Source organism: Protopterus annectens, chromosome 5.part0 (assembly GCF_019279795.1).
Source record: "Protopterus annectens isolate FY-2018-M chromosome 5.part0, PAN1.0, whole genome shotgun sequence".
Lineage (NCBI taxonomy): Eukaryota > Metazoa > Chordata > Ceratodontiformes > Protopteridae > Protopterus > Protopterus annectens.
Genome location: NC_056735.1, coordinates 727,358,815 through 727,379,193, shown reverse-complemented (window position 1 = coordinate 727,379,193; position 20,379 = coordinate 727,358,815). Strand labels below are relative to the sequence as shown.

The 20,379-nt window shown below is 43.0% G+C and overlaps 1 protein-coding gene across 2 annotated transcripts in view; it reads right to left on the bottom strand.

Annotated features, from left to right (window-relative positions):
* WWC3 (WWC family member 3) overlaps nt 1–20,379 on the bottom strand; it is a 1,641,181-nt gene that overhangs the window by 1,404,582 nt on the left and 216,220 nt on the right. The window lies entirely within an intron of this gene.

Genomic DNA, 20,379 nt, shown 5'->3' with positions numbered 1-20,379 from the left:
ACTCTAATGAAAGTCAGCAGCTACAATATTTCAAGCACTTCTAATAGGATTTACTCAGCTACAGGCTACAGGTACTGCCAGGTAGCTTACAGGTCAGACAGCACTGCAAATAAGTAAAAATAAGTCATCCCAGAATTACCACAGCTTTACAATACCATTTACTACAATATCTCAGGCACCTCCAGTCTACAAGAACCACCTGACAATTCCTAGACCCTCAGGTAATGCTGCAGCCAAGGGAATAATTCTATCAGAACAGTCACAAGGTCCTCAGCCCAAGATGATCTCAACAATGCAAGGACCCCAGGCAAAATCCATTCAGCCCATAGTTTTCCAAATCCAACTAATGTCCAGGATCACAAAGTGCTTCGCATCACAGGCACACCCAGCAAAAGAAAACTCAGCCTGACACCAGTGCGATCAATGGAATGAATAAAGTCCAAGGAGGCATTGGTAACTGGATCTTAAGGTACTTAAGTGAACAAACCCTCAACTGATGGAACCATCATTACCACACAACTACACCCTAGTTAAAACTGCAGCACTGGATTATCAAAGTGAAATAAAAATAAATGACCATACAACTGGTAGTTAAATAGAGCTATGGCACCAAAATAAACAAATTCTGCAGAAATCAGTAAATTGCCCACTAAAGACATAATGTGCCCAAGAGTTTTCAAGAAGCAGTGGACCAAACTCTAAAGTGTTTTAACACTGATTAAGCATATCAGAAGCACAAAGAATCTCAGAGAATAAACAACAGACTTGGTAATTCCATAGGTACAATGAAGAAGGTACATTACTGAATATATGACTAGAACAATGTAAAAGATGAAAAGTTGTGCTAAAAGACTAAAATCGTACTTCACATAAAAACAACTTCTAACACAAACAAAAGTCAGCAGCTAGGCAGCCAGCCAATATTTTACCACTACACCAAAGCCATCAAGTTACAATGCCATCCTAAATGGCTTACCATCCTTTAGCAGACCATGTGTCAAAGAAAATTTAACAAAAGGCGCAGTCCCTCTAGAAAAAAGAAAAGGAAGTAAATGGTGTGGGAAGAAATAGCCAGGGAATTGTTATGGCTAGGCTTGTATAGGCCCTACCTAGGGCCGATAGGCTAGTACCAACCTATGAACCTATGAACCATAGGAACAGTGCTGATTATGGAACACACTACTGTACTTTTCTCATTTTCAAGAAACTAGAAAGTTGGGATCAGCCAGTTTTAACTTTCACCAACTTTAACCACTGCATTACCTGGGTGAGGTATCACATGGTTATTCCTGAAATCCTGACAACACTGCCGCAACAAGGTATTTAGTCAGTTCAGCATCTGCAGTGGGTGATGTGACATCCCCACTCTGGGCCAGTAATTAAGGAGCCTGACTCATCACCACTGGCACTGGAGAGGGAAGTTCACTTGGAACAAAAATGTATACACCCAGTATTTCCAGATGCAGCTCTCTGCACCAAGCACAATTTCCCTTACGAGCACACAGGGAACACACTCAGTCCAGTGGCTGGTTTCCCTCTCTGTCTCCAGATCCCCAATAAGACTCCCCACTGACACAGCTGTAGGGTTGAATCCTCAGTAGAGTGTCTAAGGCAAGTCATCCAGCACCCTCTCTGTGAAACCAGTGCTGCTCCAAGCAGCTGGCACACACACACACTCACTCTGAAATTTGATTTACAAACACACACACACACACACACACACACACACACACACACACACACACCTGGGAAAGGCTGGCACAGATTTACTGGATATGCCCCCTTATACTCAGACTATAAAGTCGTAACACTGCCACCAGAAACCCCAAAGCCAGCTACTCTAAAGGTCTTACAACGGTACCCAATTATACTGAGTGAAATTAAAATTAATACAAATGATAGTGTTTGGCCAATGTAATAAGGCTTTCAGGAGTGGCCACAGTGTCGCAAAATAGATACAGGTCCTCGCAAAGTTTAAAATATTTTCTAAAGGACCAGCCACAATGAAAAGTTTAAATATATTTAATAACAAATAATAAAAGAACATGAAAATACTAAAGATCTATTTACAATAAACACCATAGTTTCAATCACAGGAAATATTAAAAATAACACAGGTGGACTGGTTCACACAGTTACAGAAAAACAATACTTAACTTTTCTCACTATATTTTCCTGACTGATCTAAAGAATTATTATTCCCTGGTTACTTACTTGAGCAAGGCAAAATGAAGTCAGTGAGGGGTGCTTCCTTGTCAGTTTCCAAAAAATAGAGTGCAATGAGACTTCAGTCTAATCTAGTATTTAACATAATTTTTGTCCTAGATTACAGAATGACATCACATACATCTGGTCATCTGACTTCTGGTTCCCATGCTATCCCCCTTGGCTAGAAGCTGTCAGGATTTAGCACATATGTGTCAATACTAACACACACACATATACAGCCTCACTAAGATCTGCTGTAGCTCCTGGAAGTCATAAAACAATTTCAAACTTCCACCCTTCCAGATTAGCAATTAGTTCACCCCAAGACAATGCAGAAAGTTTCCTAGTACAGACTTTTTGTATGTGGCTGCACTGAGAACTGTAACATGCAATATTTATGGCCTAAATTAAGTAATTTAATTTCTTACTATTTTTCAAAGTCAGATGGATTGAGATTACCCTCTTCTCTTCCAGTATAGTACAGTTGTATACACTTACTATAAATGTAGATGTTCGAGTGTATTCACTGTTGCAGTCATTACATTTTGGTTATCTGCTTGCAGGTAGCTCTCAGTCGGCCTGATTATCAAAGTCTTGAGTCCTGCATTGGTTGCTGTCTCATCTTCCACGACGTCAGGTAGTCACGGGTATAAAGCATGCAGCTGACGCCATTACATCAGTTTTTCTTGCCCCAGATGTCAGGTGCCCCCATAATGGGAAGCACTTATATGCAAGGTTACACCTCCAACAAAAAGCAAATATACCAGAAAGCTTTAAGTATAGTAAACAAAAGGAGAGGTATAGACAATAGCAGTCAGGGGGCTGGAGGGAGGGTAACCAGGACTGCAACAGTGAATACACTCGAACATCTACATTTATGGCAAGTGTACACAACTGTACTATGTTCTTCGTGTTTCTCTGTTGCAGTCATTACATTTGGGTAGATTCCCAAAGCTAAGGAAGGGAAGAGGCAATTAGAGAGCATTAGGACCAGCTATTAGGCCCTGCAGGACTGCAGTGCCAAACCAGCTCTGGATTTAGAAAAACATTGGCAAGTGGTAATGCTTGGTGAATGTATCTACAGAACTCCAGGTAGCAGCTTCTAGGATGTCCCTGGTAGGGACACCTCTGAGAAAGGCTGTGGAGGTAGATGCAGCCCTGATGGAATGTGGTCTTATCCCTTGTGGGGTAGGTTTTCCATGCTGCTTATAGCAGAAATTAATGCAATGGCCTATCCACTTAGAAATTGTTTGCTTTGAAATGGCCTTCCCGTCTGCCCCTGCAGCAAATGCAACCAATAGTTCTTCAGATTTCCTGAGAGGCTTAGTCCTGTCCAAGTAAAATTTAAGTTGTCTGTGCATGTCCAAGGAGTGCAGAATTCATTCCCCTTTGTTCTGTGGATTAGAAAAGAAGGTTGGCAAATGAATGGACTGATTAAGGGCAACACTGGATACCACCTTAGGCATAAAGGAAGGATTGGTCCTGAGGGACACCCTGTCCGCAGGAAAGATGATGAAAGGCTCCACTGCCATGAGGGCCTGTAATTCAGATACCCTTCTTGCTGAAGTGATGGCTAGAAGGAAGGCTGTTTTCCAAGAAAGAAATTTCAACTCTGCATTTGCAGCTGGCTCAAAGGGAGGTAGAGTGAGCTTTTCCAATACAAAATTAAGGTCCCAGGCTGGAGTAGGGACTCTCCTGGGTGGTCTTAAGTTTTTGGCCCCTCTGAGGAATTGCTTCAGCAGTGGATGAGAGAAGAGGGATGGCTCTGTATTATAATGTGTTGAAATGGCCAAGCCATGAATTTTAATGGAAGAAAAGAAAAGGCCCTTGTGAAGCATCTCAGTTAAGAATTGAAGAATGTGCGATAAATTGGGCACTGTTGTGCCCATCCCCTGAGTTTGGCTCCAGGAACAGAATATTTTCCATTTTTCAGCCTAGGACTTTCTAGCACTAGGCCTCCTTGCCTCCAGAATGACATCCATCACTTGCTTACTGAGGGATGGTAACGGAGAGCTCAGGTAATTAGCTAGGCTGTGAGGTTCAGGGTTTGAAGCTGAGGGTGCAGAATCTGGCCCTCCTGCTGGGACAGCAGGGAAGGGGTCTGAGGCAGGTGCCATAGTTCCAGCTGTGACACACTGTGCAAGAGCGTGTACCAGTGTTGGTGTGGCCAGTCTGGTGCAATGAGTAATGTCCTTGGTTTGTCCTGTTTGATCTTTAGTAGAAATATGGAGAGGAGAGGCAGAGTGGGAAAGGCATAAACTGATAAGTTTTTCCAGGTGAAGGACAGGGCATCCACTTTCCAAGCTTGTCTGTGGGGAGTCCTTGTGCAGAATTTGACCAATTGGTAGTTCTAAGGGGAGGCAAACAGGTCTATCTCTGGGCTCGCCCATTTGTTTCTCAAAATGTTGAATATCTTTGGTTCCAGTTTCCACTCGTGTGGGTCCATGAGATTTCTGCTTAGGTCATCTGCCAGCGAATTTTGCTTGCCTGTCAGGAATTGAACTTGTAGATGCACTTGGTAGCTCAAGGCTGTGTTCCATAGAGCCATGGCTAGTCTGCAGAGAGGGCATGAGTGGGTTCCCCCCTGCTTGTTTATGTACCACATAACAGTGGTGTTGTCCATCTTTACCAATAATTGTCCTGGAAGAATGTGGTCCTTGAAGGCTGTCAGAGCATTCTGTACAGCTAACATTTCTTTTTGATTGATATGCAGGTGCATTTGACTCGGGTTCCATTTGCCCTGAATGCACTGCCCTGCCAAATGAGCCCCCCGTGCATAGTCTGATGCATCTATTGTTAGGGTTTGGGCGGCAGGGGAGAGAGTGAATGGCAGTCCCTTGTTGTGGTGGCAGGCCTCTGCCCACCAAAGGAACTCTGTCTTTAGACAAGGGATGATAGGAGTCATTGATTCCAGTTCCTGAGAATGTTGACACCATAGACTTTATAGATACCATTGTAGTTTCCTCATATGCAGTCTTGCATATGGAATTAGTAGAATACAAGAGGCCATGAACCCCAGGGCTTGCAGTATTTTCCTTGCAGATAGCTGGGTCTTTGTGGCCAGTAGTTTGAAGTAGGCTGTCAAATAAACTTGTTTCTCTGGCATGAGGTAGGCCATCTGGGAAGTTGTATTCAAGCTTGCTCCCAGGAATACAATTTGTTGGCAGGGTACTAGATGTGATTGATTTTCGTTTATGGTGTACCCCAGAGAAGTTAGTAATTTCTTTACAAATGCCAGATGATTTAATAGTATGTCCTGGCTTTCTGCCTAAATTAGACAATCGTCCAGGTATGGGTATATTTGAATATTTCTTTGCCTGCAGAATGCAATGACTGGAGCTAGGAACTTTGTGAATACCCTGGGCACAGTAGATAAGCCAAAGGGCAGTGCAGAGAACGGATAGTGCATGTAGCCTGCTCTGAAGCGTAGGTATTTTATGCAAGATTCCCTTATTGGGATGTGCAGGTAGGCTTCCTTTAAATCCAGTGTTGCCAACCATGCATTTTTGCCTAGCAGGGGAAGCAGCTGATGACGAGTTAGCATTTTGAATTTTGGGATTACCAAAAAAGTGTTTAGGATAGACAGGTCCAAAATAGGACGCCAGGAATTCTTTTCTGGGTACCAGGGAAAAGTCTTGAGTAAAAACCTTGCCCCCATTCCTCTTCTGGTACAGGTTGAATAGCTCTAATACTTAGAAGAGAGCCTGCTTTTGAGCCTCTGCCCACTGATTTGGGGGTAGGGTCTGGCCAACTGTTTGGGCTTGGTAAGGAGTGGAAGTGGAATCTGTAGCCTTGGGAAACTATATTTAAAACCCATTTGCCTTGGGTAATGAGTTACCAGTTTTTTGCATGGAGGGTGATCTTTCCCCCTAAAAGAACAGTCAGTTGAGCAGTTCTTCGAAGGTTTAAAGTTAAGTCATTGTGACAGTTTACCATAGGGGGGGGTATCTTACTACTTCCAGCTTCGAAAGTGGGAGCACCCAGCTGCTTAGTCCTGTGAGTACCTTGAGACTGAAGCCTGGGTGGTCTGCTGGTCCTGGGTTTGGACTGAGAAGGCCTGGAAGAGGCAGGAAAGGATCAGTTCTTAGAAGGCCAGTGCCTACTAAATCTGGGAGGCTGTACTTGCAGGAAATCTTTAACAGTATGCATAGATTTAGCATTTACCTCCATCTTTTTAAATACTTATTCTGCTTTGTTGCCAAACAGGCGGTCTTGGTTTAAGGGAACATCCAGTAATTTAGCTTTGACATGATCTGGCAAAGTTTGCTCCTTAAGCCAAGCATGCCATCTAAGTACAGACCCAGTGACAGCAGCCCTGCAAGATGCCTCTAATGAATCAAAACCACATTGCAAAGTATGCTTTCCAACTTGTTCAGAAGAATGCATTAAATCCTGTAATTCTTTATTTTCAGCACAGTCAGGAATCAACATTTTCTGTTTAAGCAATCCAATAATATGCTGCTGATACTTTAACATATGAAACTGGCAGTTTAAGGCCCTAATGGCCAAAGTAGCAGAAGTGTATACCTTCTTACCCCATCTGTCCAGGGCCCTGGAATCTCTATCAGAAGGGGTAGGGTTTTTGGCATTATTAGCCTTATTGCCTTTGGGTCCCTGTGAAATGGTCTCAGGATCCGCAGTAGGATTCTTAAAGAGGAACTTGTGACAGTCAGATATTCTGTAATACCTGTCAGGTTTTCTGGGAGCCAGAGGTAAAGTGTCAGGGGCCAGGCTAGATTCCAAGAAGGCATCTACAATGTCCAGTACAGGAGGGAAAGCTAAAGGACTGTGTTGAGGTAGGAGTAAGAATTCCCTAAATCTCTTTTTGGAGTCAGAGTAATCCTGGCTTTCCCAGCAGAAATGCTCCCTAAGAGTATTCAAAGTTTCACCAAAAGAGAAATCCTCTGGAGGGGAAGCAGAGGGAATGGAGTCCTCTGCATCAGAATCCTCATAGGTAGATAAGGGCAACTCCTGGTCATCAGAGAAAACAGAAATTTCAGAATCCTGATCAGAAGAATCAGAAGGAAAATCAGTTCTAGGTCTCTTAGAGGGAGAAGGGTGGCTTCCCCTGATTAGAGTAATAAGGTCTTCAGCCATTCTTATAAATTGTTTTTTAGGCATAGGGACCTGACCATGTGGTCTGGGCATCGGTTTTCTAGGCGTGGATCGAGTTTTAGGCCTTGAAGAAGAAGATGTTGTCGGTTTAATATACAAGTCAGTAGGCCTGAGTACACCCTCAGAAACCGGTGCCTGCACAGCGGGTCCGGACCCATCCAAGGTAGAGACATCCGCAGGTTCCACAGTCGAAGAAGCATCTCACGGCATACTGGACTCCGAATGGGTCTCAGTAGAGGCCTGCGAATCTGAAGTAGCGGGTATCAGGGGCTGCAAAAACACCTCACTGAGTACCGGCGAACAGGGGACTAGCTTAACAGAAGCGTCACCGGCAGCTTTGGACCTATGCAGTCTGTCTCTGTCTTTATCTTTGCATATTTTTGGAATGTCGGTAGTTGGGTGGCTTACTGAAGCCATTTCTGTATAACTGAACCGAGTACCAAAATATTCAGATGCGAAAATGAGCCGACGATGAATAGTTCAAGGTTTGAATAAGGCACAAAACTGACAGCGAGGGACATTGTGGTCGAGGCCTAAGCAAGGAAAGCAGTACGAATTAAAATCTTTATGAGGTATTTGCTTTGCTGAAGACTTCAGATCTGAAACTCGAAAACGAAAATTTCACGAGTTGGCCGACTGGCACTTGCAAACTGCTTCTACTTCGGGCACCGCACAACAAGAAAGACTGATGTAATGGCGTCGGCTGCATGCTTTATGACTACCTGATGTCATGGAAGATGAGACAGCAACTGACGCAGGACCCAAGACTTTGATAATCAGGCCGACTGAGGGCTACCTGCAAGCAGATAACCCAAATGTAATGACTGCAACAGTGAAACATGAAGAACATCCTCTGTTACAATATATATATTTCAACAGTTACAGTAATACATGTACATTTCTTCCTCTGTCCAGCAGGACATACTGTTGGTACATTTTGAACACAAGCAACTTTACAAACACATTTTCAGCACAAGCATCTGTACAAATCAGTTTGATAATCAAACATATAATTCTTTACTAAATATCTGCTAGCTATGCTGGCATATGTTACACATCCATTCCCCTACTTCTCCTGGCATAGCTAGCAATACCTCACATTGTCAGAGGTGATGCTAGTTTTCAATAAAAAAGTGTTGTCTTCTGTCCTCTCCTGAACCCTCAGAATGCAATAAACTCTAGCATTGGCAATGGAGGTGTTACTGTAGAACAACCTTTTGATATTGACATACTTGGATTACTGCTTGGCTGATAGCAGTAGCAGATGCCACCCAAAAATCTTTGGGTTCAGACCTAAAATGAGTTTTCTCCTGAATGTAGTTCCTGGGGGTTGTTATCACCTAAGGATACTCCCATTTCAGCACGTTTCCCTTTTACATGTGTTATATATATATTGCATACCTTTTCTTTCTTTCTTTATAACTATCATCAGTCCAACATGACAACTTGCTCAATTCCTGCCTTCCCTTAAACCTCACTCCTCTTCCTCCTGATTATTATGCATGCAGTATTCCCACAATTTACATTTGATTCTATGTAATTTGCGCCTTTCCTTTAAAGATCCCTCTCCTTTTTGTTTACCTCTTTTATAATATTCAATATTTCTACTTTCTAGTAATTGCTTTTTGGTAGACAACAGAATTAAACAGGGCCTTACTATGTCTAATCAATGCAGATTATGTGTCCCAGTTTAAAATAATCATTTCTTAGTTACAGCCATTTGCTTACCCAATATTTCTGACTGAGAATTTAAAATACATTTTAGGTTCTAGTACAATCATTTAAGAGACTGAAATGCATTTAAGAGTATATCTGTGCATTTGTTTTCTTTTTCACTTTGGTAGATCTTTTGAGAATAAATTATTGGTACAACAGTATATTGGAAACTTCATTAGGTAATATAGTTATTTCCTGAAATCAGGTGTGCTTCTTTCTAGCTGAATTATTAAATTAACTTACTTAAATGGGATTGGCAGATAGTAGTTTAGCACTGAAATTAAGAATGCTTTTGTTATTTTTCCAAGTGTCAGAACAAAGTGGTAATTGGTAGAGTTCTTGTTGTACAGAGAAAGTATCCAATGGTTTTACGCACAAGTTTTCACTGAGTGGTTTGGTATTTCCTTTGAAAAACTTTGGCTTCCTTGAATGAGTACACTGCTAACTGTGAGGCAGTCAGTAAATGGCACATAAAATATTGTTATTAGATAAAAGATTTGTGAGGAAGTGGTTAACCTTACAGATGAAAGTATGTTTAACAGAATGTCTACTTACCTTAAGGTTTAATCCTGTTAGTAGCTTGTAAGTGGGGATAATACCTTTTGGAGTAACACTGCCAGACGGATAACATTTATCTCTTTCGTTACATGTCCTAATGTCAATATTAAAGTTGAAAATAATTGAATATTCTGAAACACCTTTTACATTTTGGAAATATGCTAAAAGTGATGTTTTCATGTTTTATTTTGTGTGGGCATCAGTCAAGTAAATTGTGAAAACAACCCTACTTCAGTTTCACTAGCAAATGCTTGTCAACTCACAAGCTGCAGCGTGAAAAGACTATATGTCTGCAGTCGACACACTGGCAGTTTTAAGACACTCTAGGATATCAGGGTTAAATACTGAATTTCTGATAATCTGCCTTAAAACAAAAGTAATACATCATAATATAAACTATAGCAGACATGTTGAGTTCACTACTTGGTAAATGTTCTGTTATCTTAATTTCAGCCCATGGCTTTGGGTGACTGTAGTACTGTCGTGGTGCAGCAATTAGCACTGTCTCCTGACAGCAAGAAGTTCTCTGGTTTGATTCTTGGCTGGAGCACTTTCTGTCCGGAGTCTGCATGTCCTCCCTGCGGTTGAGTGAGTTTTAAAGATATAGATGTGTGTGTGTGTGTGTGTGTGTGTGTGTGTGTGTGTGTGTGTGTGTGTGTGTGTGTGTGTGTGTGTGTGTGTGTGTGTCCCTACTGTGAAGGTTGGGCGCCAGGCTTGAAACCATAAAACCTCTACTGCCAATCAATCTGTGGACCAGTGATCTGCTGTGGCTTCTCCCTAATGGGAGAAGCAGAAACACATTGCTTGCTTTTGGTGACTGTATATCCAACTTTGAGATTAAACTTAACACTAATTAAATGCTGAAAAAATCTGTTTTGTTTTTGGCTCACTGTCTGCCATAACCTCCTTCACAAAATAGTCCATTCATCCTTTTCTAAGGCAAGAACTGATTTTTTTTTTCAGTTTTTAAAGCCTTAATTCCCACAAATGCTCATTCACGTCTAACAGGTTGGCACACAATGGACCCTTGTGATACACACCACATCTTTTTACGATGTAGTCAACAATCCTTGCCCTACTAGCAGACACACACCTCCATGTGATCTCCTGTCTCTACCAGGGATTCTTCCCCAAAGTGTGCTGATAATCACACACCCCACCCCTCCCACTGAAGAGAGGTGAGAAGGCTTAAAAAGTAATTCTTTCCTTCCTCACACCATTTGAAACAGATACCAGAGCAGCTCATCAAACGTGGGTTGTCTAGTTAAGGCTAGATTATGCTTTATCCTTCTACGCCAATGGACCTTGCAATTGTTGCTTATAAAACAATTTGTGGGTATTTGTAGTTCTGCATCTTCATATCTGGGATTTTGCCTTCTGAAATATAAACACCATTAACTAAAGTACCCTCTGTATAGGCTACCTTTTTTTAGCCACATGCCTGCTAACGATTGAGCTAATACCCTGCTCACTTGCCCCATTATCAGAGTGACAGTAGTCAGTAACTTGGTAGGCTCTCATATGAAGACAGGGTGACAGACACGTGACCTATATCACTACACCTTTTTGTGTATATGCATATTTCTCTGCCCCTGCCAAAGAAGACTATCATGTTCATGGCTTGCTGAGATGAATACATGCCCTGTGAGTGCCACCATATATCACCACCCCTCCTCTGAGGGACTGTGGCACATGATGGCCCTTTTTCCAGCCTTCCTCCTCAGAATAGGCGCAGCCATCCTCCTCATGCCAACATTAACACTGTGCCACTGAACCTGGGTCATCTGGGTCACTGTCCGGGATTTCTACTTGCATGCTAGAAGGGTCAGCATATCCAGTAATGTCTATTTAAATCCTACAATGGACACTAGTTCTGTTTTTACTTTTCATACTTTATTAATTATGCTTTTATTCTTGTCTTTTGAACTATTTTTAATTATACTGTCATTATTAATATTTTAAATGGAAAATTCCTACGCATTCTTAAGTATTTAAATACATATCTATCTATATACATATGTATGAAGTATAGCTACAAGCACTCTCTACCCAAGTCTTTTTTTAGCTTTTGTTTAACAACAGTGTTGGTACCTTTTCAAGATCCTGTGGACACTGTCTGTGCCTGGGGTGACCTGTTTGTATCAAGATGATGTAGGAAGTTCCTGGGAGTAGCATGCTCTCATGCCAGAAACTAATTTATTTATTCATTAATTTTGTTAACCAGCTAGGGCATCAATAACGCAAACACACAATACAATCAGACATATATTAAGCAAACTGATTATGTACTTGTTTATACAAAGAAGACAAATTATTCATTTTATTTATTGTTACTTCTTTACCAGGAAAGTCTGACTGGGCCCACATATTACATATGTTGATAAAATGGCTTATTTACAGTCAATTATACAGAAAAGCAATTAATTACATATCTAATCAAAAATAAACCTTATTTTACAGAACATTTGTAATATCTCAGTTTAAATCATTCATGGGCAGGGAATTTCTGTGTCTGGAAATGCAAGACAAATATCATTACAAACTGCACTTTGATGGAGAGCATTGTTAAGTTTTCATTCACAGCTTGTTATTATAATAAATTAGCCTGCAGTGCCAGACAAGTGACTTAAACATGGAGGGTGCTACAATTTTACTTTGTATGAATATGAATTTGAATTTTGTGTTTTCTTGCATTGTAAGAACTTTGATCAAAAGCAATACAGAAATAGTTGTAATAATATGTGCTCTAAACGGGTATTTGGTATTAAAAAAAAAATCAAATGCCTTCTGAAAAAGGTTTTCTCCTTAATGCTGTTTGCTATATAAAAGTACAGTTGTGTACACTTACCATAAATGTAGATGTTTGAGTGTATTCACTGTTGCAGTCATCACCTGTGGGTTATCCCTGCTGTGGTAGCCCTCGGCCAGCCCAAATACCAGAGTCAATGTTTTTGTGCGCCGGCATCTGTCGCTTGTAGTCTGATGTCAGGTCGTCAGTACTACAAAGCAAGACACCCAATGTCATTACATCAGTTTTTCTTGCACTAACACATCAGAAGCACAAGGGAAAACAGAGTAGTGGTTCATAAGTTCATAGGTAGGTACTAGGCTATCGGCCCTGGGGCCTACACAAGTCCACCCAAAAAGGTACTATGGCTTTTGCCACCCAAGAAAATTATTTTCCTGTGCCACTGTCAAGCAGAGCCACAGAAGTGATCCCCGGGGTGAATTCCCTATTTCCCATCCAATCATCAAGATTTTTCTTGAAGAGTGCTAATGAGGAGCTTTGTTTGATATAGATAGGTAGTTTATTCCAGAGTATGGGAAGTCTCTGGGACAGGATTCTACCCCACCGGCATGTTCTGTTTATTGTGGTGCCAAGGTTTAGGTCCCTAGAGCATGCAGCTCGGAGGGATTGGGAATTCTTTAAGTGGAGCATGTCCAACAGCTCTGGGTTTGACATAGCTTTGTATGTTAGGCAGAGATCACCTCTGAGTAGGCGATATGCAATGGAATAAAGCTGGAGTTTTTTGAGACGGTCTGCGTAGGGCATCTGTTTGAGGCCGGTAATCCTCTTTGTGACGTATTTCTGTGGCCTTTCCAGTTGTTGTAGATGTCTTGTGAGGTACATACCAAAAGGGGCATTGTACTCTATAATGGGTCTAATGAGTGATCAGTAGAGGGGAACAATGACCTCTTTTTTTCTGGATGAGAAACCTTTTGTGATGAGGTGGGCCATGTAGAAGGATTTCCTGACTACTGTGGTGATGTGATTATCAAAGGAGAGACTACTGTCCACCTGTGTCCCAAGGTCTCTTATCACACTTTCGGTGTTAAGTATACTACCGCCTATGTTGTAGTTCATGGGTAGAGAGTTTTTACCAAAGGGGATGACAATGCACTTTTTGGCATTCAGCTTGATGCCATGGCTTTCACACCAGGCATCTGTCTCAGTGAGGCCCTTTTTGTAGGATGTCCGTATCGTTAGGAGTTTTGATTATGGCTCCTAGTTTGCAGTCATCTGCGTTGCAGTTGTGGTGGCTTACAGCCACCTTGGGAAGCCTTTGTCCCCCTAGGGGAAGATGTGAAATGGGGGATGGAGGGAGGGAAACCAAGACTGCAACAGTGAATACACTCGAACATCTACATTTATGGTAAGTGCAACTGAACTATGTTCTTCGTGTTTCATTGTTGCAGTCATCACCTGTGGGAGGATTCCCAAAGCTGACGTAAAGGGTGGAAGGATAGGTACAGTCCTAGGTATGAGTCAAGAAGCCCTGCAGAATTGCAGAGGCAAACCCTGCCCTAGACTTAGAAAAGAGAGGTAGGTGGTAATGCTTTGCAAAGGTATGAACAGAGGTCCAGGTGGCCACTTTCAATATGTCCCTGGTAGGTACTCCTCTGAGGAAGGCAGTGGAAGTGGAGGTTGCCCTAGTGGAGTGGGTATGGATCGGCTTAGGGATGGGTTTCCCATGTAGTCTGTAGCAAAAATGGACAGAGTGTGAAATCCATTTGGAAATGATTTGTTTGGAGATGGGCTTCACCTCTGCCCCTGGGACGAAGCTTACCAGAAGCTGGTCAGTTTTTCTGAATGGCTTAGTGCAGTCTAGATAGTATCTGAGTTGTCTGTGCACATCTAGTGAGTGTAGAATTCTCTCCCCCTTGTTTAGAGGGTTGGGAAAAGAAGGTGGGAAGGTGTATGTCATGGTTAAGGGTCACATCAGATACCACCTTGAGCATAAAGGAGGGAGTAGTCCTCAGGGAGACTCTGTCTGCATGGAAAATTATGAAGGGCTCAACAGCCATGAGAGCTTGAAGTTCTGAGACCCTTCTGGCTGAGGTGATAGCTAATAGGAAGGCAGTCTTCCAGGAGAGGTATTTCAATTCTGTTGAAGCGGCAGGTTCTAAAGGAGGTAAGGTTAGTTTCTCTAACACATAATTCAGATCCCAGGGTGGAGTAGGAGGTCTTCTGGGAGGTCTGATATTAGCAGCCACTTTGAGAAATTGCTTAATCAAAGGATGAGAGAAGAGGGGTGGGTCTGAATCATAATGGGCAAGATGGCCGAGGCATGGATTTTAATAGAGAAGAAGGAGAGGCCACTATGGAGCAACTCTGCTAAGTAATCCAGGATGAGAGGGATGGAAGGTTGGGAGGAACTGACCCCTTTAGATTGTTTCCAGGAGCAGACTCTTTTCCATTTTCCCGCAAAAAGATTTTCTTGTGCTGGGCATTCTGGACTCTGTGATGATTTCCAGCGCCCGTCTGCTTAACAGTGACTTCTTGTTAGTTTTTAGTGCATGAGCCATGCTGAAAGTTAGAGACTCTGTACGTCTGGGTTCAGTACCTTCCCTCTCTCCTGGGTCAAGAGGTCTGACCTTAGGGGAAGCAGCTTCAGGGGCTGTGAGGTCAGACTGCATAGTAAGGGGTACCAATGCTGTCTGGGCCAATCCGGAGCAATGAGGATGGGCTTTGGTCTCTCCTCTCTTATTTTGATCAGAACCTTGGGAATAAGGGGTAGAGGAGGGAATGCGTACACAAAGAGGGAACTCCAGGGGAAGGTCAATGCATCCACCTTCCATGCTAGGAGGTGATACTCCCCGGTAAAAAACTTGTGCAGCTGCTGGTTGAGGTGCGAGGCAAAGAGGTCCACCTCTAGGGTCCGCCACTCTTGGGTGATTTGCAGAAAGATTTCTCTGTGGAGGTGCCACTCATGGGGGTCCAGTAAGCTTCTGCTTAGGTGGTCTGCCAGTGTGTTGTTGATCCCTGGTAAGTATTGGGCAATCAGGTATAGCCCCATGGAGGTGGCTGTGAGCCACAGACTCATGGCTAACCTGCACAGGGCGTAAGATTAGGTGCCTCCCTGCATGTTGATGTATCACATTACTGTGGTGTTGTCTGTTTTTATAAGGAGGACCCCTGGCCTGAGACGGGGTTGGAATGAAGTCAGAGCATTTTGCACTGCCATAATTTCTTTCTGGTTGATGTGCAAGTGACGTTGCTGGGCATTCCAAAGGCCTTGGGTACACCTGCTTGCTAAGTGAGTGCCTCAAGCTATGTCTGAGGCATCGGTGGTGATGGTCTGGCCGAAAGGGCAGAGGATGAAGGGGGGACCCTTGTTCATGGCACAGGCCTCTGCCCACCAGAGAAATGCGTTCCTTATGCAAGGGATCAGTGGGAGAGTATTCTCTAGGGACAGAGAGTGCTGACACCAAAGGTTCTTTACCACTGAAGCTTTATCAAGTGAAGCCTGGCTAGAGGGATGTGAAGGATGCAAGATGCCATGTATCCCAGGGCTTGCAGGAACTTCCTCGCAGTGAGGTGACTTCTGGAAGCCAGCTGGGTGAAGTGTAGAGGTAGGAAGCTCTGCTTTTCTGGGAAAGGAAGGCCATAACGGTTGCTGTGTCTAGCACAGCTACCAGGAAAACAATTTTCCTGGTGGAGTTTTGCTTAGATTTTTTCTCATTGATGGTGAAGCCTAGGGAAGTGAGAAGGTTTTTGACAAGGAGAAGATCCTAGAGCAACTTTTCTTTGCTGTTCGCCTGAATGAAGCAGTCATCCAGGTAAGAGTAAATCTATATATTTCTCTGTCTGCAGAATGCTATGGCTGGGGCCAAGCATTTGGTGAATACTCTGGAAGCAGTAGATAAGCCAAAGGGCAGTGCAGAGAACTGAAAGTGCTGATTGTCTGCTCTGAAGCGCAGGAATTTTCTGCACAATTCCCTGATGGGGATGCGGAGGTAGGCATCTTTTAGGTCTAGTGTCACCAGCCATTTGGTGTGAGCATAGGCAGGAGCTGCTACAAGGTTAACATTTTGAATCTGGGGACCACCAAGGAGGTGTTCAGTTTGGATAGATCCAGGATGGGGCACCAACTGCACTATTTTCTGGGTACAAGGAATAGTCTGGAGTAAAAACCTTTTCCTGTTTGATCCAGAGGGACAGGTTCTACTGCCCCCTGGGATATTAGTGTTTTTACCTGTTTTAATGCCTCTGCCCACTGGTTTGGGGGGAGGTCTGGGTACCCTCTTGAAATTGGGAGTTTACTGAAGGAGAATCTGTATCCCTGAGAAATTATTTTTAATATCCATTTGTCCTTGGTTATAAAGACCCAATTGTCCTTAAAGAGGGTGAGTCTTCCTCCTAGTTTTAGATGAGTGAAAGGAGGGCAGAGGGGGGAGGGAGAGTCATTGTGAGTGCTTACCATAGAAGCTTGGCTTAGAACTCCCTGCCTTAGAGGTGGAAGTGGTCCACTGTTTGCTTCTTTGCTGGCCCTGGGATAGGGGCCTGAATGTCCTGTCCCTGCAGGGCTTGCTTTGGCCCTGTCTGCTGGGTGCAGGGAAGGCCCAGTGCTTAGAGGGAAAGTTCCTGCTGAATCTGGGCGGTTGAACTTGAAATAAATCTTTTACTGTTTGCATAGATTTAGCTTTGTCTTCCATCTTTTTAAGCACCTGTTCTGCTTTTCCCCAACAGGCGTTCCTTATCTAGGTGTGCATCAATAAGTTTAAACTCAACATGATCAGAGAAAGGTTGTTCCTTTAGCCATGCATGTCTTCTAATAACAGATCCTGTCACTGCTGCCCAGCTAGAGGCATCTAGGGCGTCATATCCACATTGTAAAGAGTGCTTGGTCACTTGACCAGCAGAGTGTAGTAATTCTGCCAGCTCTTTAGAGTTGGCACCATTAGGAAAGGTAGCAATATTCTGTTTTAATAGTTCCAAAGTGTGTTGTTGATATTTTAACATATGGAGCTGACAATTGAGTGCTCTGATAGCTAAGGTTGCAGAGGTGTATACTTTCTTACCCCATCTGTCCAGAGCACTGGAGTCTTTGTCAGAAGGAAGAGGAGTCTTGGCAGAACTAGTCTTAGTTCCTTTGGGTCCCTGTGTAATGACCTCAGGGTCTGCAACAGGGTTCCTGGACAGGTATTTGTGAGAATCTGGTACCCTGTAGTACCTGTCAGGCTTACCTGGAGCAGGAGGCAGGGCATTAAGGGCTAAACTGGATTCAAGGAAAACATCATCCACCACTTCTAGAATAGGAAGGATGGCTAGGGGTCTATGCTGGGGCAGGTCCAGAAACTCTCTTAAGTCATTTCTTTGACTGTGGATAGTCCTGAGATTCCCATTGAAAATGTTCCCTGAGGGAGTGAAGGGTTTCCCCAAAGGAGAGATCCTCCGGAGGGGAGGCAGAGGGGATGGATTCCTCTTTATCTGAATCCTCATAAACAGTTAATGGCTGTTGTTCCTCTTCAAAGGCAGAAGAATCAGATTCCTCAAACTCTTGGTCTGTCATAATTTCTAGATAAGGAAGCCTTTTCCTTTTTGGAGTGAAGGCTTGAGTACCTCGGAAAAGGGAGATGAGATCCTCCGCCATTTTAAGCATTTGAGCTTGGGGTGAGGGATTAGTAGCAAGATGGTGGCTAGAAACAGATTTCCTAGGAGTGGCCTGGCTTCGAGGCCTGAGAGAATCCATCGGTCTCTGAGAAACGGTAGTCTGAAGAGAAGACGTTTTTTGCCTAGAATCAGTACTGCGAACGGCCTCCTCAGAAGACGGTGCCTGCGTTGCTGCTCTGGACCCAACCAAGGCAAAGACAGCCAAAGGCTCGGTAGGCAAAGTGGATTTCTGTGGCATACTGGACTCTGAAAGGGTTTCGACAGAGGCCTGCGTAGAAAGCAAGTCTGGCATCAGGGGCTGCAAAAGCGCCTCACTGAATTCTGGAAAACTGATCACTTGCTTAGTGGTAGCGTCGATGGAAGGCTTAGCCTTGTGTGGCCTGTCTCTATCCTTACATTTTTTCAGAATGTCACCGGATTGTACGAAAATAATTGTCTAAAGAAAGAGCTCTATGCCGAATGGTTCTCGCATTAAAGAGGGCACAGAACCGGCAACAAGGGACGTCGTGGTCTGGGCCGTAAGAATGAAAGTCTGGTGTGGGATCTGCTTTCCACAGGCGAGACAATTGTTAACTTTTTCGGACATCAGAGCAAGAAAAAAGGGTCCCCAACAGGGTACTTAGCTTTAAACGTTTTCTGCTGAAATTTGACTTCTGGTAGCGACTAACTGGCACTCGTGCAAACTGCTTCTACTACGGGCTCCACAGCAAGAAAGACTGATGTAATGACATCAGCTGCCCTGCTTTATAGTACTGATGACCTGACATCAGACTACAAATGACAGTAGCCAGTGCACAAAAACATTGACTCTGGTATTCAGGCCGACTGAGGGCTACCACAGCAGGGAATAACCCACAGGTGATGACTGCAACAGTGAAACACGAAGAACATCCTATATCATTGTAAGACATTATGCAGGATTCTAATGCTGGAAGTTTAATAAAGTAATTTGATGACTCTCTAAGTGCATCACAGCATCTGTTGAGTTAAGTGCCATGATGTATTTTCCTATTTGTCACTAATTTAAGTTTTTGGTTGCATTTTAATAAAAAAGCTTCATAAACTTTACATTAAAGAATGGCCCAAGTAAATTCAGCGTATCCCTTGGTGATCTCACCTTAGGGATAGCGCAAGGTATGCTCACAGACTTTAATGGATAAGTTTAAGCATGTGCAGTAGTGCAATGGATGCACCTCATGATTTCCCTACAAAGATGCCACTGAGGTTAAAGATCAAGGCCTACACTCAGTAACATAAATGTACAGAAAATGCAAGTTTTTTTTTTTTTTTTTTTTTTTTTTTAATAAGCAGAAGATGAAAATATTCACTGAAGGAGTAAAAATTATGTTCAGTGGTTGAAGTTATTTAACATTGGCAAATCATTGTAAAAAATAACTGAAAACTAGTCTGGATCCTTTGCAGGGTCTGCTACAAGAGCCAGAATCCAAGGTGCATCAAGATAATTGTCGACCAGCCAGGGAGTCGCAGGCATATTTTAGCTTGCATGAGCTGTTGTTCATGCTCAAACTCAACTACATACTGGTAGTGCAGATCAAATGGAGCTGCCACACCTCAACTGAACACAGTAGCTGTGTTCAAGCAAGGTAAGTGCGAAGCCACAGGGAGGGAGGGGGTGGTAGCATGGATTAGGGCTTCAGACAGCAATAAGGAATGAGATTTAGATTTGGGGGAAGATTCAGGGATAGGGAATGATCAGAGGAGTTTTAAATTTAAGAAATAGGAGAGGAGTACTACAATTAGGGTTAGAGACCAGGTGACACAACTCTCAATCTGGACAAAGCCTGACAAAGGCCTAAAACTAGGCACAAATTTTAAATACTGCTCTTAGAAAGTTAGAAAGTTGCTAGAGTGACAGGGATTGTGTTAACATACATTTTCTGAATGATTTGAAGTCTGAAACTCAAATGTATGTCATTATTTAGTGACTTTAATTCTCCGATCATCCCAATGACTTGTCAGAAAACAACACATTTTATGAGGACTAGAATAAATATGACCAAAAATATGAGGCAAAATCTGGACATTTAGCGAAAATCTGGATAGTTGAGAGGTATGTGGGGGGGGTGCATTTAAGGCTAGAATTACAGCTCTAGTAGGGTTGTATACTCCAGTAGAATCGGGGCATGTGGGGACATTGTAATTAACTAGGATCAGGGTACTGGTAGTTTAGAGCAAGTGGCAGCAAGTAAGTGTGCTATGAGATACAAGCATGCAAGCACTTCCAGTAGACCCTCCTTTGCACAAATTGCTGTGCTATTTGTATTTCTTTTCATAGTATTTGAAACACATCTGTGCATATAAGACTGGTTAGTAGGAGGGTCTCTTTCTGGAGGATTTTTTGAAAAGATATTTTTGCTAACTATAAT